Source organism: Canis aureus, chromosome 26 (assembly GCF_053574225.1).
Source record: "Canis aureus isolate CA01 chromosome 26, VMU_Caureus_v.1.0, whole genome shotgun sequence".
NCBI lineage: Eukaryota > Metazoa > Chordata > Mammalia > Carnivora > Canidae > Canis > Canis aureus.
In genome coordinates, this window is record NC_135636.1 from 20,191,021 (window position 1) to 20,216,721 (window position 25,701).

General features: G+C 36.7%; 2 long non-coding RNA genes across 10 annotated transcripts in view; one reads left to right on the forward strand and one right to left on the reverse strand.

Annotated features, from left to right (window-relative positions):
- The window catches only part of LOC144297973 (uncharacterized), a 296,926-nt gene that overhangs the window by 176,501 nt on the left and 94,724 nt on the right, over nucleotides 1-25,701 (forward strand). The window contains exon 5 of one of the 7 annotated variants that reach the window (XR_013364926.1): nucleotides 1,647-1,844. The exons of the other annotated variants lie outside the window; for them this stretch is intronic. This is a non-coding gene — a long non-coding RNA (uncharacterized LOC144297973). The remainder of the gene's footprint in view (nucleotides 1-1,646; nucleotides 1,845-25,701) is intronic. 7 annotated transcript variants of the gene reach the window in all.
- LOC144297975 (uncharacterized) overlaps nucleotides 1-25,701 on the reverse strand; it is a 207,614-nt gene that overhangs the window by 168,377 nt on the left and 13,536 nt on the right. The gene's annotated exons all lie outside the window — the stretch shown is intronic.

The window sequence follows — 25,701 nt, forward strand, 5'->3', positions numbered from 1 at the left end:
AAATTAAAAAAAAATAAAGTTTATCTTGAAGCTGCTATATTTAAAAATGTAAAGACACTTTTTTTATGTTATAAGCTCTGTGAAACCAGGTATTCTACTACTTCGTGTATTTATGTTTAAAAATTTTATTTATTTATTCATGAGAGACACAGAGCACAGGCAGAGGGAGAAGCAGGCTCCCTGCAGGTTCCTAATACAGGGACTCAATCCAGAACCCTGGGATCACGCCCTGAGCCAAAAGCAGCCACTCAACCACTGAGTCACCCAGGCATCCCACTACTCTGGTATTTTGCATATAAAGCTCTGTGTTAATCAGCTTATCATAAGACACTTAAAGGCCTGCTGGAAATCGCTGTGGCCCTAAACCATTCATTTCAGCATCTGGAGAGCTTGGGTTCTATCTTACTTATCATTGCCCTCCAGCACTGCTACACACCAGGCACTATATGTATAGTAAAAGAATTAATTAAGTTAATTAATTAATTAATTAATTTAAATTCAGTTTAGATTTATTATTGTGTATTTTACCGAATTCTGTTTTTGAAAGCTTATAGATACATATAATATTTTGGGTTTTGCTTATAACTTGTACTTCATATCAAGCATAAAAGGTAACAAGAATATCCAATTAAACTAATCATATTTGATAACAAAAATTCATTACAAAAATTCAAACCAACCAGCCAAAACAATATTGATCATGATTATTATTATTATAATTCTACCAGCTTATAGCTCAGACTATAATTTGAAAAATGTCTGAGTATTTTCCCACTTGTGCCAGGATATTTAAAGGCAAGTTCAGATGTCCTTTGCTTTCTCTTTTACTTAAGATAAAATTTTTTCTTCGTTTGCAGTATAACTCTGTCAGAACAGAATTCGGTTCCATTATGTCTCTGTTATATTGTGTGTGTGTTTGTTATGTCTTAAAATGATAATCCAGTGGTTTCTAATGACTTATTAGAATTCCATACAGAGCTTACAGTATGAAAAGTATAGTCATTTGGGCTTCCACCCACAATCAACTGAATTGGAACTTTTAATGGTTAAGGCTGACAAAATGCAAGACACCCAGTTAAATCTGAATTTCAGATAAACAGCAAATAATTATTTTGAATCAGGTACTCTTCATGCCACATTTGGGACATACTTACAAAAAATTATTCTTTGTTTACCTGAAACTTAAATTTAACTGGCATTTCAGTTTTCGGGGACCGGGGGGCGTTGTTGTTGTTGTTGTTGCTGCTACTGCTGTTGGTGTGTGCGTGTTTCCTTCTTTTTAGTAAATCTGGGAATCCTACCAAGAGTAGCAATGAAGAATCTGTATTATCTGTAGTTTTCAAGCTAGTTCTGTCCAAATTGGTCTTTTATTTTTTTCAAGTTTTCTTCTTCGTTTATTCTTCTTTTTAAAATCTCCATTTAAGACTTAAACTGAAGAGCTATCACACAAGATACATAGTTTTTAAAGTTGGAGAGTTACTATGTAAGAAACATTACCTTAAACTTAAGGGAAGCATTTTAATTATTTTCATAAAATGTCTGTTTCAAATGTCTTATTATTTAGATGTCACTTAACTTACACAGGTTGTATTCTTCATTTTATTTTTATTCAGAAGTATTTCATACTATGTCTATTGTTATTTTAGAGCCACGGCCACCAGTTTGGGTTTTGTACATGCTATGAAACACACAGCTGAGAATATAGGATATTTCCACCATGATAAAGTTCTACATTTTCTCCAGTGGAAGTAGCCCAATTCAGAAAGTTTTTCACATGGATTTAGAATGAGGAAAAGTCATAACTAGAGATTCTTTGAAAATTACCCTAACAGAGAAAAAAGCAGGTAAGAACAAATGGCCTATTAAGGCAAGTGCACTCACGGAAAGAATTCATTAATCCTTGTAGCTTGTAATAGGGAGTTAGGACTCAAAATGTGAAAATGTCAGAGCAGCACCATGAAATCCTAGAAGGACTCAGTAGGTGCAGAGAATCAAGATTGTATATGGGCAGTTGCTGGGAACCCAGGGTCTGGGAAACACCGCACATTCCAATACAAATCCCTGAGCCCAGGTACCATGGGAACAGCTGATCCTCCACAAACATTTGTTGATATGTGGAGATGAGATGGGTCCTGACATGCTGTCTGGATATTATGAGCAAGGTAAAGGGTAACCAAGGGGACCAGGCTGACAGCATGGAGCTGCATAAATCCCAGCTGTGAATTCAAAAAGGGTGCCTGGGCTTGAATATTCCTTTTGCCCCGAGCTAATGTGTGTACTGACCTCTGCTAAGGAGCTTGGAAATATTTCTAAGTAATTTGGTTCCCATAAATAGAATGTCCTCTTCAGGTGTTATGTGAGGAGGAACTAAAAATAATTAGTGCAAATGATCCTCAGACCCTACACCACCTGAAAAAGCTGAGAGAGAGAGAGAGAGAGGGAAGCAGAGAGGAGTAAACTTAGATTTTTTTTTTTTTTTTTTTTTTTTTAAGAAAGTGTTCTCTAGTGGGAGAAGCTGGTAGGAAGTTTTCCTGGAAAAGTTTCCAATAAATTGGACCATTCAGGCACATTCCTCATTGCTCATTAAAAAAAAAAAATGTAAAACATAATTACTAAGTTCATTTAGTGTGATCACTAAGTGGTTGCTTGAGGAAATGTGTTGCAATTTGTTTTAGATACCTGGCTTTGAATACTATGAAATATCCATTTTTAAGAAATAGATACATTCTGTAGCATTTAAAATGCGTGCTTCCATCGTCTTTCTTGCTTCTGAATTCAGTATCAAACTGAAATTCTATGAGGGGCAAATTTCATTTAAATTTGGCAAAAGACAGCTTTGGTTCAGGCAAAAGGGAAAAATGTATAAACAAGTAATAAAATCACACTTCCTGAAGTGTTGAGTTGTGAAACTTTTGATGTAGAAAAATACTGGGTATTTATTGGGAGTTTCACTGATGCCTTCTAAGTACTCTGTGAAGTACAAACAGGAGACAGAAATGGAAATCTTATGGAAATGGGAAAGAAAAAAACGAAGTCCCCTTCATTTTTCCCTCTTTCAGAAATAACCATTAAGCCAGTCACCATGGATTGTCTCAGCTATTTGCCTTGGCCCCAAAATACTTAGGGAAATATACTGGATATAAAAAGTCATCACTTCAAAGTCACAGTATTTCGGTGACAAAAGCTGACCACAGTGACACACAATCATGAAAAACACTGGCCTTTGATCCATCTCATTTGGTGGGTTAAAAGGTAACTATTTTGGGACATGTACCTGGATATAGACTTTGGAGAGCCACTGGGGTTCAGACAAATCTTCAGGGCCAAATGTTTTTATTCTCCCTTTTTACTTTCTGGCCCTTTATAATATTCCATCTGGCCAAATACTTTTATAAGGTATCGTGTTTTCTCTCCAATTACTAAAATCAAAAATGAAACTAAAGACAGTACTACAAAATCTATAGAAATAAAAAGGAGTATAAGAGAGTACTATGAAACATTGTATGCCAGTGCATTGAGTAACCTAAATGACCAGTTCATTGAGTAACCTAAATGAAATGGACAAAGTCCTAGGAACATACCAAGACCGAATCCCAGTGAAACAGAAAATCAGAATAGACCCATAACTAGTTAGGAGATTGAATAATAATCAAGAACCTCTCAACAAAGAAAAGCCCTAGACTTGATGGCTTCTCTGATGAATCCTACCTAACATTTATGTAAAGAAAAGCAACATCAATTCCCCCCCTCAAACTCCTCCAAACCTTGAATAGGAGGGAGTGATTCCTAACTCACTCTGTGAGGCCAGCATTAACCTAATACCAAAGCCACACAAAGACAGTACAAGGAAAGAAAATTGAAGACCAATTTGTGTTGTAGATATTGATGTAAACATCCTCAACAGAATACTAGAACACTTAATTTGACAGTGTATGAAACCAACTATACACCATGATCATGTGGAATTTATTCCTGTAATGTAAGGATGATGTAACATAGAAAAAAAAGAATCAATGCAATATATCACATTAATAGAATGTAAGAAAAAACCATAAGATCATCTCAGAAGATATAGAAGCAACTGACAAAAATTCAATATCCTTTTATGATTAAAAAAAGTTCAACAAATTAGAAATAGAAAGAAACTATCCCAATATAATACAGCTCATATATGAAAAACTCACAGCTAACATTTTATTCAATGTTGAAGGACAAAAAAGCTTTTCCTCTAATGTAAGGAAAAGAAAAAAGAAAAACCATGGATGCTTACTTTTACTACTTCTAGTTAACACAGCCAGAACAATTAGACAAGGAAAAGAAATAAATGATATTCAAATTGCAATGGGAGAAATAAAATTATCTCTGTTCAAAGACAACATGATTTTGTATGTAAGAAACCCCAAAGATTGCACATACACAAGTAATTGTACTAAGAAATAAATTCAGCAAGGTAGCAGGATACAAGAGCAACAAACAAAAATCAGGTGCATTCTTTTATACTGATGATGAACAATCTGAAAATGAAATTAAGAAAACAATTTATTTGCAATAGCATCAAAAAGAATAAAATACTTAGGAATTAACTTACTAAGGAGGTGAAGGATTCACACATGGAAAACTGTAAAATATTACCAAAAAAATTAAAGAAGACATAAATAAATGAAAAGGCACTGCATGTTCATGAATTAGATTTAATGTTATTAAGATGTCAGTACTCCACAAAGCAATCTGCAGATTCAATTTCGTCCCTGTGAAAAGCTCAACATAATTTTTTTTTTTGCAGAAATAGAAAAACTCATCCTAAAATTCATGTGGAATATCAAAGGATCCCTCAATAGCCAAAAGAATCTTGCAAGAGGGATCCCTGGGTGGCGCAGCGGTTTGGCACCTGCCTTTGGCCCAGGGCGGGATCCTGGAGACCCGGGATCGAATCCCACGTCGGGCTCCCGGTGCATGGAGCCTGCTTCTCCCTCTGCCTGTGTCTCTGCCCCTCTCTCTCTTTCTCTCTGTGTGACTATCATAAATAAATAAAAAATTAAAAAAAAAAGAATCTTGCAAGAGAAGAACAAAGTTGGAGGACTGACACTTCTTGATTTAAAAATTTACTATAAACATATAGCAATCAAAACTGTGATGCTTAAAGGCAGATATATTGCCAATGGAATAGAATAAGAAACCCATAAATAAACCCTTGCGTATATGATCAAATAATTTTCAGCAAGAATGCCAAGACTATCTAATGGGGAAAGGACCATCTTTTCAACAGTGGTCTTGGGAAAACTGGATATCTACATGCAAAAGAATGAAGTTGCACCCTTACTTTACACCATATAAAAAAATGAACTGAAAACCAAACAAAGACCTAAGAGTAAAGTCTAAAACTATACAGTGTTTAGAAGAAAACATAGAGGAAAATTTTCAGGACAAAGGATGTGGCAGTGATTTCCTGGAAATGACATCAAAGCATGGGCAACAAAAGAAAAGTGATAGATAAATTAGACTTCATAAAAATTACAACTTCTTTGCCTCAAAAGACATTATCGACAGATTAAAAAGACTACTCACAGAATGGGAGAGAATATTTGCAAATCACATATGTCATGAGGAATTAATATCCAAACTGTATACAAAAGTCTTTAAAACTCACAATAGCCAAACTGTGGAAGGAGCCTCGGTGTCCATCGAAAGATGAATGGATAAAGAAGATGTGGTCTATGTATACAATGGAATATTACTCAGCCATTAGAAACGACAAATACCCACCATTTGCTTCGACGTGGATGGAACTGGAGGGTATTATGTTGAATGAAATAAGCCAATCGGAGAAGGACAAATATTAATATATTTTTTTAATTTTTTATTTATTTATGATAGTCACAGAGAGAGAGAGAGAGAGGCAGAGACACAGGCAGAGGGAGAAGCAGGCTCCATGCACCGGGAGCCTGATGTGGGATTCGATCCCGGGTCTCCAGGATCGCGCCCCGGGGGAAAGGCAGGCGCCAAACCGCTGCGCCACCCAGGGATCCCAAGGACAAATATTATATGGTCTCATTCATTTGGGGAATATAAATAATAGTGAAAGGGAATATAAGGGAAGGGAGAAGAAATGTGTGGGAAATATCAGAAAGGGAGACAGAACATAAAGACTCCTAACTCTGAGAAACGAACTAGGGGTGGTGGAAGGGGAGGAGGGCGGGGGGTGGGGGTGAGGGACGGGCACTGAGGGGGGCACTTGACGGGATGAGCACTGGGTGTTATTCTGTATGTTGGCAAATTGAACACCAATAAAAAATAAATATATTATAAAAAAAAGTCTAAAACTCAACAACAAAAAATAACTCAATCGAAAAAAAATGGTGAAAAACATGACTGGACATTTCTTCAAAGAAGATATACAAATGGTCAATAGGCATATTAAATCACTAATCATTAGGGAAATGCAGATCAAACCCATAATCAGATGCCATTTGACACCCATTAAAATGGCTATTATAAAACAAAACAAAACAAAAACCTAGAAAAACCTAGAAAACAAGTGCCGGCATTAATGTGAAGAAATTTGTTTTGAGCAGGAAGGTAAAATTATAGAAACAGTATGTAGAAACAGCCATTGTAGAAACAGTATGGCAGTTTTTCAAAAAATTAAGCATAGATGGGCCATCTGAACCAGCAATTCCACTCTGGATATATACACAAAAGAATTGATAGGAGAGATTCAAATATTTGCACACCAATGTGCATAATAGTATTATTCATAATAGCCCTAACATGGAAGCTACCTTAATGACTGTTGACAGATAAATGAATAAACAAAATGTGTCATATCCATGCAATAAAACATTACTGATCCTTAAGAAGAAAGGAAATTCTGACACATACTACAATCGAGATGAACTCTGAAGACATTACATTAAGTAAAATAAGCCAGACAAAAAGGACAAACATTATATGATTCGACTTATATGAGACACCTAATGGGGAGTTAATAGAGATAGAGTGAGTTTGAAATAATGCAAAATTCCAGAGATGGATGGTGGGGATGGCTGTACAACAATGTGAATGTATTTAAAGTCACTTAACTGTACATTTGAAAATGGTTGAAGTGGTAAATTTTATGTTATGTATATTTTACTAGAATTTTTTTAAAGCCTAATAAAACAAGTCAGGGGTTGGTGGATTAGAGATTATCTTCTGAAAAAGGAATCACGGTGCAATAGATGGACAGGCACCTATGTGATATAAAATTGTACCTCCCCATTTCCCAAAATTTTATGCACATAGGGTAAGCAAAGAAAGCAAGAATTGTGGGAACTGAAAAGAAAAAGGGAGGAAATTGGGAAGGAATCCCAGGGGAAGGTAAAGCTAGAAAAACAGTTTGGAACCAGCTTTTGAAAATCCTTGAATGCCACACTAAGAATTTTTGATTTCATCCTTCAGGCAATGAAAAGCCACCAGCTCTTTCAGCAGAAGAATAGCTTGACCAGACAAATATCAGGAATAAAACTCCTATGAAAACATGAAGCATGGAGCTAAACTGAATGCAGGAAACCAATTATGCAGTGAGGGAAGGGGAAATATAAATTTATGAGTGAGCAATTAAATGTATTTATGGAACTTGATTTTCTCAAAATAACGAGTGAGTTAAACCTTTCCTTTCTGGTATTTTTTTAAACGTGGAGGAGAAAATACCCACAGGTCTGAGGTTTAGGCTTTAAGCATAACCTCCATTCTTTCTAGCCACCCACAGGGGCATGGCCATTTCTAATGTTAAGATATGACTAATCAAGCTATGATTTCACTCCTGTGAAACTGTCTGATCTGAACAGAGGAGATCAAGAAAGAAACCAAAGACACTTGCTTTTACCTCAAATGAAAGATATTCTTATGATAATCTTTTATTTCATGCCAACAAATTATAAGAAGAAAAAAATGAAAATCTATAAGCATATGTACACATATAACATTTAAAATATGTCCCTAAGTCCTTTTGCAAAATATAATCTTGGATCCATGATAATTTGATTCAATAGAAAACAAGATGTTCAAGAAAATATCAGGCTTACAGGTCCCAAATATTCTTGCTGATACTTTTTATCTTCACTTCTTGAGACCACAGGTTAAGTTTCCTAATAGTTGCTTGCCCCAAATTTCCTCTTAGTCAATCTGGAAAGACTTGCTTTTTTTGATAAGGTGGCCTAACACAATGTAAGAGAGTTAGAGCATCATGAAGACATTGGTGGTCTATAATGTGAGAAATAATCTCTTGCCATTGAGAACAGACATTTGCCACAATACTAGGCTGACAGCATGACTCCCCTGGCCCTTCCCTAAAACATGTCAGCAGGGAGGAATGGCTCCTTGCCATACTTACATACCTACATAGGAGCTTGGCAGCACCCATTACCCCAAGATCTTGACACAGACAAGTGTCAGTTCGGACCACAGACAAGTGACAACTTATTTGATTTTGAGAGGGCACATACTGCTGCTCTGCTCATGGGGAAACCAAACCATCATCAGATGCCTAATGCTCCCAGCATCAAGTGAGTTCACATCATCAGGTCACAGTTTTATCACATGTGTCCTTTCTTTCTAAGTCACTTTCCATATTATCTTTATATATGTTAAATGGAATTATCCAAAAAGCGAAAACTACTAACACTAATTAAATGACACAGAATAAAAAAAAATCATTCTCTCTGTTATATGAATATCCTAATGTTATGCAAGCCCTATAGAAATCCAAAATAAAAGCAACAACAACCTTTAGAACCTGAAAACAAATTTGATTTGTAAGTAAAAAACAAAGCATATGCAGACTGAGAAGAAGATAGGGAGAGAAGCAGGGAGACCTTGGGGAGGAGTTGTAAGCTCCTCTAGGAGCAAACTCCGGAACAGGGATGTTATCACTGGCAGAATTGGGAGCTCTTCCATCTAAAATATACAATATTATTTGAATCTCAAAAACCTTACTTTGGGTGAAAGAAGCCTAATTTATATAAAATTCTAGAACAAATCTATGGTAGGAAAAAATCAGAAGAGTGATTGCTCTAGAGAATTTTCTAGGATGGTGGTAATGTTCACCTTGATGGAAGTGTGGGTTACATGGCTGTTTGCATTGATTCCATCCACTGCACCACATTTCAACTTTATCTCAAAGGAAATAGCAAAGTCTAGCTAATGTCCTTGCTAAAGTTTTAGGGAAAATATTCTGATGTCTTCATAAAGCAATTTACTTTGAAATATGTGAACAAATAATATGGGTTAATTAAAGAATAGAGAGATAATAAATGGATAGATACATGAGAAAGCAATATAACAAGAAAATATTTGAGGATTCTAGGTGGTAGGTATATGGGTATTTGATATAAAATGTATTCATTCACCTTGGTTCTATCAATAAATTTTGGAGAAGAAGCCTTTGTCACTCACTTTACTTTGCAAGAACTAGAGATTCATTTGTGTTAATAACCATTCTCTTTTTATAATGTCAACGCTTCTGGAAAAGATAAGGGCATCAAATCTTTGAAATATTTATATTGATTTCCTCTATGTTTTTTTTCTAATAAGTAGTAGTTTAGAATAGAAACAGAAGTTTAATTGTTGTTGACGGTGGTGAAAATTGTGGTAGGAAAGATGATGGGGGCAGTGTTAATGGTGGTGGCCAACCATTGTGTTTAGTTGATGTGGTTCTTAGGGCAAGGTCAAAAAAGGATAAGTCAGCATTAGAAAACAGAGAGTGCATAAAGCAAGATGGAAAAAATGCCCCAAATCAATTTCACCCATGTAAAATATTTGCCTTACATTGGTCCTAATCATGAAAAAGGAGAGTGAGTGGGCTCAAAGAAAGTTTGTGAATGCACTGACTGGAAGTTTCAAGAAAAAATTAGTATAAGTTCAATAAATATTTTACATTGTAGAGTGAATAGGTTAATGAATGACAAATGAACCTAGCAGTTCATGAGAACAGGAAATTTCCACTAAAACATCGGGTTTTGAGAAGAAAATCTGTATGTACATTTATATCCAATTCTCCTCCAGTATCGTAGAAAAGACTGATTTGTCCACCAGTGTCCTTAAGAGGTGCAAACATTAACTCCTCCAGGAAGACATCTAGTTAACTTGTGTGGGCACCAGGCCAGTTGAAGACAAGAGGTGATAAACAGTCTGCATTACAGCCAAACTGGACCCTTGGAAGTTAGTGTCTGTTCACCAACACAACAGAACGCTGACTATCATCGTCCCAGGCCCTCTAGGCTTCGCCCTCGGGGTGAAATGCTTGCTTTGTAACTCTTCCCTTACATCTCCAAGTTCTCATTCTTCATTTGTTGACTCTTTCCATGAAACATATCCTCATCTCAGTTACCTTAAAGCACGAATTTTAAAAAAATGGTCTCAGTTCTTTACCCTCCAAGTGTCCAAGCTCTAGTGCTCTCATGCTCCTGGGTCCACACCAGCCACTCCATCCTAAATCTTTAGAACTTGACTTCTGGTCCCACTTCTCTACCTACACTTTCTTACTATTGGCTAAATCTGTGCCATCCAAATCAGTAGCCATGAACCACAGGAACGACTGATTACTTGATATGGGGTTCATTTGAATTGGGATGTGTTGTGAGTTTAAAATACATGCTGAACTTAAAAGACAGCATGAAATCAAGAATGTAAAATATAAATCTTTATACCAATGACATATTAAATGATTTTTTACTATATATTGGGCTAAGTGAAATTTATTTATTATTTTTTAAAGATTTATTTATTTATTTATTTATTTATTTATTTATGAGAGAGAGAGAGAGAGAGAGAACGAGCAGAGGGGGAAAGGCAGAGACAGAATCCAAAGCAGACTTTCCCTGAGCATGGGGCCTGTTGCAGGGCTCAATTCCATGATCCTGAGATCATGACCTGAGCCTAAATCAAGAGTCAGATGTTTAACCAACTGAGCCACCCAGGTGCCCCAAATGAAATTTATTTTTAAACCTAACTTTACCTGTGTCTTTTTGATGTGATTACCAGGAAAATTAAAATCACACATGGTGCTCACATATTAAATAATCTGATATAGGAAAGGTCTTAGCCATTTTCTTTCTTGGCCTCCTTGTAGCATTTAAGACTGTTAGTGGCTCTCTGCTTCTGTCCCACCTCCTTTAAAATTCTCTGTTTCCTTGTTTGCTGCAGAGATCTACTCCTTCTCCTTTCTTACTTTTTCATCTTCCCTTAAATGCAAGCAGCTACGCAGTGGCAGTGGGAACCGTACAGTAGGCTGTATCTCTCCAGAGCTGAAACACTTGAATGTTGTGGTTTATTACTAGTCCTGTTGAAAGTAACTCATGCTGAAGGAAAGGAGAGAGAAACCTTGTTACAGGTAACTCATCTAAGTTGCAAAGACAGGTAATGGTGAGAAGTGGGAGAACATATGGGATGGGGTTTCTATATTTTATACATACCCCTCTGCTCCCTGCGCAGAGTTCCATGGGCTCATCCATCTTGGTGAAATGTTCTTCTACTTCCACCTCCTGAATGGTTCATGATGCTATCTCTGCTACCAAAACCTCTCCTCTTTCCTCCACACCCCAGCATGGAAGAACTTGCTCCAGTTCTCAAATACTACTAAAGGGAACATTTTCTAGCACTGAGCATTTTAAAGCCATTAGCGCGTGTGTGTGTGTGTGTGTGTGTGTGTGTGTGTGTGTTACTTAGCTTATGAAATTGAAAGTTCTTGGACAGCAAGAGCCAAATCTGATCATGAGTAATCAAGAAGCTAGTGAAGAAGTACCTCACAGGCAGAAAGACAAAAGAGAAGAGCAAATTAATATTGTCCGTATTATTTACCCTCTCCATATTAATTATCTCTCTCTTGCTGTCTTTCTCTAAATACACACACATACTCACATATGTATCTATACCTGTCTGTGTAGGTAAATAGATAGATGATTGGTAGATAGATATTGATAGATGCCTCAGGACCATGACCAGGTTGATATGGATGGAACATCTCAGGGGCAAAATTTAAAGCAGTATCCTCAGGGCGTGCAAAGGGATCTCATCCCAGCCTTATCCCTGCATATCTATATCTGTATATTTCTCTCTCTCTCTCTCTTCCACCATTTACTAGATACATGCACTCTAGGCAAAGTACTTAGCTTCTCTCTGTCATCACTGGAGAAGTAACAGTACCTAAATCATGAGGTTGTTTTAGGATTAAATTGATTATCGCACATAACATATGAAAAACATGGTCAAAAATGTTCACAATGCATTAGCTGTCATTAATAATCATTATTACAATAATATCAAATTTGATTCACTTAAACTAGCCAACTTTTAAGTTGAAGCACCTGGAATTCAGTGACTAAAGTTGTGCTAGTCTAGAAATAGAGTTCATAGGACTGTGTTTATGCCACTTCTGTTCTTGCAGCAGTGAAAATTGGATTATACACTCTGAACACAGAAAAAAATAAACTTAGTTCAAAAATAAAATGCTTTATTTTGAAAATGGTAAAATCAAAATGGAAAAGTCTGATTAGTCCCATCTGCACTTATTCCCCACTAGTATTTGTAATATATGCCATAGATTTTTTTTTCTTTAACAGTGATCAAATATTACAGGACCTCACAAGAGCTTAAGTGCTGAACTTTAATTTTAAGCCTGGTATTTTTTCATGAGTGTGGGAAGAATTGGGCAGAGAATTGCACTTTCAGCTGTATGGAGGGCAGTGGGGTCCACTGACTTTATTTTCACTATTAAAACTTGTATAAAAATAACATTATTATGACACAGTGGAACCCCCTACAATATGTCGAAATGACTAAGAAAAGAAAATAAAAGGAGGAAAACTTTAAGTGGGTTTGATTTTGAAAGCCAAATATTTTTAGAAAAATGTAATGAAACCTGCTTATGACTTTCTTACTTTCAACATTTCCCTACATCAAATGTTTATCTTTCAAAGGCCTGGTTTAGAACACACACACACACACACACACACACACACACACACACACACCGTGTGCATGGTATTGCTTTTTAACATTTCCCTTTCCTGGTCCTGGGGAAGGTATCATAAGGGACAGGCCCTAACATTAAAACAAACACACAAATAAACTACCAAGGGGGGGGGGGAAATAGCACATAGTTTCTTCCCTGGGGTCCGCTTTGCCCTGCTAGACCTGTTCCAGCAGGAAATGGCACATACGGGATCTTCAAGTATTGCAGCACTAACTGTGGACTGCTATTGTTGGGTCCTAAAGAAAAACTATGTAGGAAATGAAATTACCCACTCCCCCCATTGTAGGCCAACTCTTCAGAATATTGTCCATAAATCAGCAGAGGTGCTGTGGGCAAAGGTGCTGTGCCTTGCCTGAGAACTCCGACTCTTGATACTCCCGAGTGCTGAGCTTCCCTAGATCATGAATGAGCACCTATAGGCAGAGTTATCTACCTGAGGCTTACAAATATATTGAAATACAAATTAGTGAAAGCCAAGGCACTCAGAGAGGTGTGCACCCTTAAGTAACAAAAACACCCACCAATTAATACCGGCTCATTGCAGACAATGAGCTGAAAGAACGCCCGGCGCTTGGCAGCAGGGTGTTATAAGCAGCAGTGGTAAGAAAGCCAGGAAATATATAATTAACGTCTGCCACTTTCCCAAATACTTAACCGTTTTCATGTAATCTATGTCCCAGGTAAACAGCAGATGGCGCTGTTCCCTGAGGCTCAGAGCTTGTCAGAGAAGCCTGTTTCTTAATACTGGTTTGTGCTTCACAAGACATAACAGGTAGACTGTAAGAGACAGAAAATCACTTTCCCCAAATGCTGGAAACGCCAGATCTACTTGATATTAAGAACTGGCCAGGCAGTTTTGTTAACTGATAAAGGAGAAGTCCTGATAATTCTATGGTATGGAAAGCTTATCACTCATCTGTGTTGAAACTGGCTTTCTCTTTGACCTGTGTTGTTAATATGGTTTCCAAATGCAAATTTTGCTTTTCAGCCAGTCCGTGCTTCCATACAGCCTGGTGCTGCTACCAGTAATTAGGCAAACCCAGCTCGATCTCCAGGGGAGTTCGGAAATAAACAGACTTTTGATGTAATACACACGTGGAAGATGACTTTCGATTCAGTACTAATTTCTTGCACTAGCTCTCTTTCTTGAGAGTTTTTAACCACCCAGTCCAGAAGAGGAGGCAGGGTCTCCAATCAGAAACCCTTGGGAAAGTGTCTTAAAGTGACAGATTTCCAAGCTAAACTTCAACTCTGCTGCATCCAAAACTTTGGGTGTATGAATCTAAATTTTTTAATCTCCTCACATGGACTCTGATACTGCTAATCCACTATTTGACAGCAGGAACTAAATAATATACCAAACTTCCAGCAATATAATGAAGAATCCTATGATATTAAAAAGAAAGCTTGTAAGAAGCATGAATAAATTAGCTTCCCGAGATTCAAAAGGCACTATCATTCCTCAAACTACCTCTTGAAAATCTGCTTTTATGAGTACGAATGTTCATGGTTAAAAGCCATTTATCTAAATAAACTCAAGGAAATCATTCACTTTCAGGGGAGAAATCTGTGAATTAAAAGCTATAATGTTGAATCATTCTTTCCTATGATGTTATTGAATTTCCATTCAATATTCATTCACCACCTACTATACAATAAGCATTCTAACAAGGAGACCAAGTCCTCATCCTCAAAGAGCATACCTATACAGACTGGACAGGAAAAGATGCAACATTATAAACAAAAAACTATACTATAGACCATATGTAATTGAATGTAGAGAAAAATATAATAAGGGACTTGAGAGATAAAAAACAATGATGTATTCTCACATAGGGCAATTTTGGTTTCCTTCTTAGCAGAAGTAACATATTTTTAATAAGAAATTAAAGAAATAGGATGTCATTTGCTTAAAAAAAAAACCTGCCAATTATTTTGAATGGGTATCTTTCCTGGGAAGATCTATCAAAAATAGCTGTTGGATCACTAGGACTTTAGCTAAACCCCTTTCAGTGGTGCAGCCAGCTCCCCTCTTCTCCCTGGTCCTGCAGCCCCTGATGTACTGTCATATCTGTACAGCTTTCCTAAAAAGAGGAAATGGGCCAAAACTCAACCCCCCTGGGCTTGTTGCACATTTCTGTTGTTGTTTTTAAATATTTTATTTCTTTATTTCTGAAAGAGAGAGAGAGAGCGATAGAGATAATGAGAGAGCACAAGCAGGGATGAGAGAGGGAAGCAGGATCCCCACTAAGCAGGGAGTCTGATGCGGGTCTTGATCTCAGAACCCTGAGATCATGACCTGAGCCAAAGGCAGATGCTCCAATTGAGCCACCCCAGCACCCCCACATTTCTGGTTTCATAAGGCTCTGAAACTCTATGTGGTGTCTGTCTTTCAGATTAGGAGGAACCATAGTGAAACACTCTAAATTCATGAATGATTTAACAAAATAGGTCTTGCATGTGTACTGGCAGCTGCTGGCACTGCTTAGAAAGTACTCCTTTTTTTTTTTCCAGGATCTTGTCTACCTCTGATGCCTTTTATGTCCTTTATAAAACTTTTGTGAATTACATTTTTTCCCTTTAAAAGAAATAGGTTCAGGATATTATAGCCTAGAGTTGCTTGAAGGACTTGTTCTTTTAGATTTATAGAATGCTGAAGACTAAGTTTTATTTTGGGTTGCCACTCCAACAATCAGTGGAACATATTCTGTATGTGAGACTATAAAACTCTATTTGGCAAAAGTTATTTCTCAAGGGGGTATGGGATAAAATTTTTGAGGCCACTATGCATTTCATATGCACAGGAATTGAATAATGTTCTGTCACTACAGGTTTGTTAGAGTGGGAGGTTACATTTGAGCAAGGCAATGGAGAGGATAGAATGATTCATTGGTACTGGATTAGAGTTAGAGATATCTATATTTTTTTCCAGTTTTTATCTTGTTTTACTCAGATCAAGTAAGAAAAATAAAAAAGAAAGATGGGAAATGTCAAAGGGCACAGACATCGTCTGAAAGAGCCATCAATGGCCAATGCTGGAACAATTTGAACAAAAACAAAACAAAACAGTATCAAATTATAATCCAAAATATCTACATATCCATATTGATCTAAATAAATAGAGAGACTAGAAAAATCTTTGTGCAAAGGAATTCCAAATAACTGATGCAGATAATCTGCCATCAAGGATGACAATAATAATGTTGTTCCATGTATAAATAAAGATGATTGAATCAATTATATAAGCATAATGACCATATGTGTATGATTGCAGGCTTAAACATTGACATCATGGATACCATATATAGCATATATATCATTTTTTGCATAATATGTACTATTATATAGTATGTATTTACTATGCTATGCAGTTAATATATAGTATATTATATGTATAATACTACAACTGTGTGTATATATATATATATACATATATATGCACTATAAACTAAGTACTATGTATTATATACAGAGAGAGAGAGAGAGAGAGAGAGAGAGAAATAATGGTAATGTATATCCCCTACATGTCTATTTCAAAATACTAAAACAGTAAATCTAATACATTTCTATTGAATGGAATTATTAATGGAAAAAAGGTAATTCTAGGAATATAACAACTAAGGAAGAGCAAAGAACAGTCATAAAACCTACTAGAAATTAAGAAATTTAAAGAACCAATACACCTTTCCAGTACAAAGAACTCAAGTAAGTTGAGGAAAAGGACTCTAAGATGTAAAAATAAGAGAACAACATATGGCAAGAGGAAAAAATAGTGCAAATGGAGACTGATAACTAATGAATAGATACAATGAATTTTTTTTGCAATAAAATGAAGTACTTATACATGCTATAATATGGGTGAGCCTTAAAAACATTATGATAAGTGAAAGAAAACCACATAATGAAGGATTCAATTTATATAAAAAGTCCACAACAGAAATATCTATCTACACAGAGATAGAAGGTAAATAGCTACAAAGGTCCTCTATAGATGGGGTTGGGATGAGGGAAATCAGGCAGGCAGGAATGACCAATAAAGATATTGGGCTTCTTTTCTGAAGTGTTAAACATGTCTAAAATTGGTTGTGGTGATAATTGCCAATTCTGTGAAAATATTAAAAACTGGGATTGAACTGTATACTCTAAATACGTGAATTTCATGGTATGTGAATCATACATCATATCATTTACAAATTAAAAAAAAAAGATTTGCAAGACAGCTTGGATCCTTATTTTAAAATATTATGAATGGGGGATCCTTGGGTGGCTCAGCAGTTTAGTGCCTGCCTTCCGCCCAGGGCGTGATCCTGGAGTCCCTGGATCAAGTCTCACATTGGGCTCCCTGCATAGAGCCTGCTTCTCCCTCTGCCTGTGTCTCTGCCTCTCTCTCTCTCTCATGAATAAAAAAAAAAAAAAAAAAAAAAAAAAAAACTAAAAATAAATAAATAAATAAAAGATCATGAATGTCAGAAAAGGCCTTTCACTTTAGAAACTGAGAAGAGAGAGGGGTGATATATGCAGATGTGAATTCTAGAAAGATAATTTTGGTAGTAGTGTATCACATGACAGAGAAGTGACATATCAGGACAGATTTAATATAATGAAGCCAAATGGAACCCGGGCTGTGATGGCTGGAGCAGAAAAGTGGGAGTGACATAATGGGCACTAGTAAGTAAAACTGAGAAGTCTTATCAGGTGTGGGAAGTGAGAAAGAGGGAGAGAAAGAGGGGAGAGGCAGAAAGAGAAAGAGAGAGACACACACACACACACAGATTTTTTTTTGAAGATTTATTTATTTATTTTAGACAGGAGGGAGGGAGGGGCAGAGGGAGAGAGAATCTCAAGCAGACTCCCTGCTGAGCATGGAACCCAGTGCAGGGCTCAATCTCATGACCCTGAGATCATGACCTGAGCCAAAACCCAGAGTCAGAGGCTTAATTGACTGAGTCACCTGGGCACTCCAGTGAGAGATTGATTTAAAGAGTCAAATATGATTGCTAAATGGTAGTTTTAAAGTTCAATGGTATAGACAGATGGTATGAGGGGTGGGAGTGGAAAAATGTAAGAAACTACAGACTCAGCTTTGGATAAACTGAGTTTATCAGTATGGGGAGTGAGAATGAAAAAATATAAGAAGTTGATCAGCTTTAGATAAACTGTAAGTTTTAAACTGGGGGGGGGGTAGAAAATGAAAGAAATTGATAGTTTTAACTTTGGACAAAAATAAGAATAATATGGATAAATATAAGAATGATTCACCTTTGAATAAATTCAGTTTGGGAAACATTTTGGATAAACTATGTTTGGGATATTATGAATATACCCATGTCAAAATGTCCAAGTGGCTATGGAAACCTGATCCATATAGGTGAAGGAAGGTAAAACAAACAATAAACAAAACAATAAAAACCAACAACAACAAAAAAATCCCCAACCCTAAATGAATATATAGAAAAACTTAAAAGAGGTTGAAGACTTACAGAGCATCTCTCTGTTTGAGGAGTTGTAGATGGGGCCAAAGAGTGTATCTGACAAAGAGAGCTTAAAAGAGAGGAAAATTATAAAATCCAAAGGAAATGAGACTTAAGAAAGAAAGTCATTAGCACAGTTAAGGGAAAAGTTCTCTAAAGCTGCTGGTGAACCTCCTTAAGAGCAAATTCAACAGCAGTCCATAGATAAAGACAGAACTTCAAGGAATAATAGGAAAGAGGATGAAGCATGAGTGTTGTTTGCTCTTTGAAGAACATATATCTCAATAGAAGCACAGAAAGAACAAAGCAAAGGGAATATAACATATAACACAAGAAAGACTATTTAGTAGCAAATTGAGTCAGTACTGGTTTATTCTAGCTGTAGGACCAAAGGAAAACAGGGTTAGGGCTACAATGTTTTCAATCATCTCTGTCTTTTCTCATTTTGCTACCATCAATTTTCATCCATAAATTGTATCCAAACAAAGTGTGCATTTTAATAATGCATCTAAGTTATACATTTTATTATACTGATTAAGACATTTAAGCTACAAAGTATTCAATTATACATTCAAAAATTTTTACTGGCATCTACTGTATGTATGGTAAATGCAGTACTAGCTACTGATGCCATGATGAGCAAATGCTGACATAGACTCTTCATCATATAACTAGCAATCTGATACTGATTATAAGCATTAATCAACTAATTATAAAAATACATGTAAAGTTACTATGTTAGGTGCCACTTCTAGTATTCTAGATTATGGTGAATAATTTTTCTTTATTAAACCTTTATCCAATGTTACAATACTTTATATTTCTTAGTTGTTCATAGCTTTCAGAGAATGATTCTGAACCTCATTGAATTCTCCTATTATTAAGGTACCTCTTAGAAAACTCACATGGTTTATCAAACATCATGTAACTGCAAAGTTTTAAAGCCTGGCCTTGTATCATTTTATCATCTTATCTTCACAAATCTCTGAATATTAAAGAAACACCTGCGTGATCTATATGAGGTCTTCTGGAGGAGTAAAAAGCAGGAAAAATGTGATATATACAGGGAAGGAATTTCTCATGTTTTCTTGGCATTGAAATTTTCCTGGAATGTTCTTTGGAAATGCATTATTAAAATGCACACTGCTTATATTTAAACAATGCTTTCAGATCCTTAACCCACAGGTTTTTCTGAAAGAGTTAATTCACAAATCTAAAGAAACAAACAAAAGCCTGAGGCCTTTTTCTCTGGAAAATGTTTTGATAGGCATTTCTAAGTTTTATCAACATGGGAACTGCAGCTCATGGATTTAATGAATTGAGAACATGATAAATACTAAGGAGGTCAGAACATGCAGTGAGTAGCAGATGTTGGATTAGGCTTCAATAACTCATGTCAGTGGTGAAATACAGCTCAGTAGAGATGGGTGTAGGTTGTAGGGACAAAGACATGGTCACAGAGGGAAGCTTATCAACAAAGCCCAGGAAAATACCTGTATAGCTGGCATCACACTCAAGAAAAGATATTGAATAACGCCCATCAACATCTAGTACTTCCATAATTTCAATGGTGATATCTATGCAGATGACTCTCCATCTTTGTCTCTAGTCATCATCTAGCTCTTGATCTCAAGATGCTCTATCATAAATTCAGCTGGACTCACATTTTCTCTCTCAAGCCTGCTTCTACCCCAAGTTCCTTAAATTAATTCCTAAGTTATTCAAGAGTGAAACCTTAGCTCCTTTACTCCTCTGGATCCTTTGTAGGCCAAATTCTCTCAATCCTATTTCTATCTTAACCCGAAGATTGACAACCTCCTTTCTACAAGCATGACGATTTTCTTGGTTGGGGTCTTACCATCTTTTACCTACATTGATGCGATGGCCTCTTGACTAGTTAGCCTCTCTCTATTATCTTTCCTTTCTAATTCACTTTATCACACATTGTGAATTTAATCTTGATAAAAGGTTATAATTATTCATATGCCTGAACAAAACTCCAAATTACACCCTGCCCGCCTCCCCCCCACCCCCCCATATAAAATAAAATCTTAACTAGCAGCTTGGGATTCCGTAACATCCAATCTTTGGCCTCAATGATGTTTCCAAACGTATCCTCTAACCGTTCTCCAGTTCATGTACTCAATTTGCCTATTTGCTATTGCTATGTTAAGTTCTACTTTTTTTCTTGTCAAGGTCCTTTTTCAGATGGTTGTCACCTCTGTTTGGAATGTCCTCCATCCAATGAATTACTCTATGCCAAAACCCTACCTATTTTCAATTCTATTTTTATAAAGCCTTCCAAAGCATGGGAATTTAGCCAAGTGACCCTTTCTTTTTCCCAAACTCTCATAGCCCATAATCTCTTTTAAAAAATGATTTTGGTATGTGTCTTAAGTCCCCCCTCCTGAATTTTACTATTCTCAAGGGTACGACTGGTTCTTACCCAATTCAGAAAGATCCACATCACTATTTCAGTGTGTCATGAATGACAGGCCACTGGTATTTCTGAGCAAGTGAATATTTTACAGATTCAAACACCGAGTTCTGTAGGAGCTACACAGCATGCCCAAGGTCACACAGCTGTGAGAGGAGGGCCTCACTTCCAAGTCCCCTGACTTCTCCCTTGTGGCTTTCGCCTTACACCAGCTGCCTTAAGTTGACCCACAGGTTTCAGCACATCCCGTGGGTCTTTCTGTTGTTTTTTTTTTTTTTAACTTTTTAACCAATAAATAAATGTGCCCAGACATTGGTGAAAAACACAAATACATGTACTTTTTCTGTTTCACATAATGATGTTTTCTGCCCTCTAGGATCTCAGTTCCACTGAACACAACACTACTGCTGTGTTTTCCTTGGATGCCAACATGAAATTTAGTTGAACTCCTCCTAACCCCTTGAATCTTGGACTTTGGGCTCTAAGTTGCTTGGGTTTCCCAGTTGCCTCACAAGTACTTTCTGGTTTCAACCCGGTTGGAAATATTGAGACAAGAGTCTCTCTCAGAGTGTAGTGTTTGATCACTTTTACTTTTTTGAGTTGGAGGGAAGCAAAGCCTTTAAAAACAAATAAACAACAGTTAATCAAGCTTTTGATCCTCCTCAAAAGTTTGAACTCCGTTCCAGTTTGAGGCAAAAATTTAGGTCAGCTCTCATTTTATTTATTTGTTTCAAATTTTTCAAGGGAGCCCTTCACCTAGGACGCCCCAGGGCACAAACACAGTAACATACACAAGCACACATACTCACATACAATTACCATGTTATTTTAAAATTCATCCACCTCTCCATAGAAGCACTGCAATTTCCAAACAGCTAACAATAACAATAACAATAACAACACAGCAACTCCAAAACCAACAGCATTTTATCAGCTCATCTTTCACTGGGACTGGCTCCAGTTGTTTTTGTGGTATGGTTTAAGTGATGATGCTAAAAGTTTCCCCTATCCTCAAATATCCCCCAAAGTCATCCTACCATCTTATGTGAAGCCCCCTCAACATTGGAAATGTATCCCTTTAAATGGAAACACTCATCTAAAAAAATCCTTTAATGTCCTAGGAGGGGTATCTTTAAGCCATTGACACCTCGTTGAGAATTAGTTTATAGGAGATTAGTGAGTGAGTCATGCTTAAGGTCTGGAGGAACTCTCCACAAATTTAGACACTTGCTCACTACCTCCCAAGCCCTTCCTTCTACAAGTCTGTATGTTCTGCACTTACTCAGTTCTGTTTGCTTACCAGGAATGCCAATCCCTGCAAATACCTGGAATTTGTTTAGCAATTTAAAGTTTCACTTAAAGTTCACTTTTTTCATAAGTACCAGGATGGATTGCCTATCATGTGGCAGATCTTTATATTACACTGCTTGTTTACTTTTCTGGTGATTGTGTACAGAGGTGGTATCGTACAGAGGTATGATAAATATATATCGTACATCCTATCTGCCCAATTAATAAAGAGTTCTGTGAGTTCCTCAAGGGTAAAGGCTGTGCCACATGTATCTTTACATATCTAATAGCTAGTAAAAGATGCTGAATGGAGGACCCTTGTTTCTTGGATCTACTCTACTTTGGGCCACAACTAAAGCAGAATAGGGTGAAATTTTGGAGCTATTTATTGAGGTGCCAGTGAAAGAACCAACAGGAAGTAATCGGTAAGATGATGAAGGTCAACATGTAGACTTATCCTGAGTCACATTTGGATATAAATGAGTGAATGAAATCAAAGGATCTGAAAAGATGGATGGGTAGTGATTGAGGCCATAGGAATGCAGAGCGAAAAAGTAACTTATTTCCCCACAGATACAACAAAGACAGAACAAACTATGCAGAAGCAGATAAGTGAGTGGGTGGGAAAGGTCAGAAATTTAATGGCAGATTATATGAAATTTATCATATAAAGGCTGCATGCTATGTTTTTAGAATGCAGTATAATATATGTCTAAGGGCCAAAAGAAGAAAAGTAAAATTTAGGGGATGGCTTCCAAACGGTGGGAAAGGAAGCTGTCAGTAGAGAAATAAATTATTGGTATGCAGTATTAAGGGCTGAACTTGGCTGAACACACACATATTTGTAGTAGTACCACACAACTGTATTAAAGGGTAACAAGGTAATATTTGCCATGGTGATTAATTTGCCCTATTCCAATCTTATTTTGTGTGCATGAGGTAAGGGGGTACCCGGGCTGCCCTATTTAAGAGACTTTAAGGGATCTATAGATTTCCTCTCCAATCCCTCCTCAATAGTAAGGCAAAAGATAATATGATGCTGCATAAAGAAATAAGAATTGAAAGACTTGTACATTGGTGTCTGAGAATGGAGATCCAGTTAACAAGTGGCTGTAATAGATAGTTGATTTTGAATTTTTTTTTTTTATTTGACAGAGAAAGAGCATAAGCATAAGCAGGGAGAGTGGGAGAGGGAGAAGCAGGCTCCCCCACTGAGCAGGGAGCCCTATGCAGGGCTCAATTCCAGGACCCTGGGATCATGAACTGAGCTGAAGGCAGACACTTAACCAAGTGAGCCACCCAGGTGCCCCTTAGATAGTTGATTCTCCAATGACATGGGTTTGAACTGCACAGATCTACTTTCACATGGATTTTTTTTTTATTTTTTTATTTTTTTTTATTTTTTTTTCACATGGATTTTTTAAAATAAATACAGCACAGCACCATTCATGTATTCTCTCTTATAATTTTCTTAATAACATTCTTTTCTCTAGCTTACTGTATTTTAAAAATATAGCATATAATACATATAGCATACAAAATATGTATTAATCAACTATCTACGTTATTGGTAAGGCTTTTGATCAACAGTAGCCTATGAGTAGTTGAGTTTACGGAGTCAAAGTTAAAACACTGATTTAAACTGTGTGCTGGTGGGAGTGTGTGTTGGTGATTCTAATCCCCATATTGTTCAAGGGTGAGCTAAATATTACCAAACAGGAGTGTGATGGAGATAGTGCCATACAGAACTATATGGCCATAAAATTTAAGGACTAACAGAGACATTATAGGTCCTTGAGCTGGTTGGTTCTTAAGCTGGTAAGACTCAACCAAGGCTGCATTTCAGAATTTCATAGGGCTCTTTAAGGTAAGATACTATGCTGAAGCCTTGCTCCTAGGGGTTTTGATTTATTTAATATGTTGTGGTACCTGGGGAACAATACTTTTGAAAAGCTTCTCTGGTGATTCTAACGTGCAGTCCTGGTTGGAATTCTATCTCAATTCTTTCTTAATCTGGGTAAGATTAAATCCAAAGATATTAGTGATTTGGCCCTTAGGGCATAGCTAGTGGCAGGGGAAAAAAGAAACCTTTCTCTTTACCACAGAGATTTGGACAGACCACAAGACAGGCCATTTATCTCCTGAAATGTGACTGCTCTCCACCTTGCAAGTTTGTTTTTAAAGTCACATGGTAAAATAGTAATTAGATACTACTATACACCTATTAAAATGGCCAAAATCCCAAACACTAATACTACCAAATGCTTCCACCTTCTGCTGATGGGAAATCAAAATGATAAAGCCACTTTAAAAGATAATTTAGCAGTTTCTATAAAACTAAACATACTCCGTATAATCCATTCCTTGGTTTACCCAGTTGAGTTGATTATTGATGTCCACACAAAACTCTGCACACAAATGTTTATAGCAACTTTACTTGTAATTGCCAAAACTTGGAAACAACCAAGATGTCCTTCAGTAGATGAACTGATAAACTCTAGTATGTCCAGAAAATGCAATATTATTCATCACTAAAAAAAAATGAGCTATCAAGCCATAAAAATATATGTGAGATACTTAAATGCATATTAATAAGTGAAATAAGCCATCATGAAAAGGCTACATACTGTACGTTTCCAACAATATGACATTCTGGAATAGGTAAAACTATGAGACAGCAAAAATATTAGCAGCTTCTAAGGACTGAGGGCAAAAGGTGGAGAGGGTTGATTAGGCAAAGCACAGAGAATTTTTAGGGAAGTGAAACCACTCTTTATGATAGTATAGTAATAAATACATTTCCATACATTTGTCCAAGCCTATAGAATGTACAACACTATGAGTGAAACCTAGTGTAAACTATGACTTTGGGTGATAATGATATGTGAATGTAGATTCATCAATTGTTACCACTCTGCTGGGAAATGTTGATATCAGGGCAATGTTTGCATATGTGATAGTAGGGGTTTTACAAGGAATCTCTGTATCTTCTTACTTTTTCCATGAACTTTAAATTGATCCAAAAAACAAAGTCTGTTTAAAAAAATCATATGGAAATAGGGGGATCCCTGGGAAGCTCAGCATTTTAGCACCTGCCTTCGGCCCAGGGCATGATCCTGGAGTCCTGGGATTGAGTCCCGTATCAGGCTCCCTGCATGGAGCCTGCTTCTCCCTCTGCCTGTGTCTCTCTGCCTGTGTCTCTGCCTCTCTCTCTGTCTCTCTCTCTGTGTCTCTAATGGATAAATAAAATCTTAAAAAAAAAAAAAAGGAAATTAAAAGTCACAGTATCCTGAGAGAGCAGCCTATTGGGGTTCTCAAAAATCCACCAGTCTTCTCACTGCTTATCACTTTACACTGCAGAGTCTCTCATGCTCCTTCCATCATGAGACTACTTCCCATATACTAAGTGTGAGAAGTTCCACAACTGCTTAGGACAGGATGAACCTTTTCAGCAACCATTAAAAGAAGTGGCTGTGGAATGATTGCTAAGAACT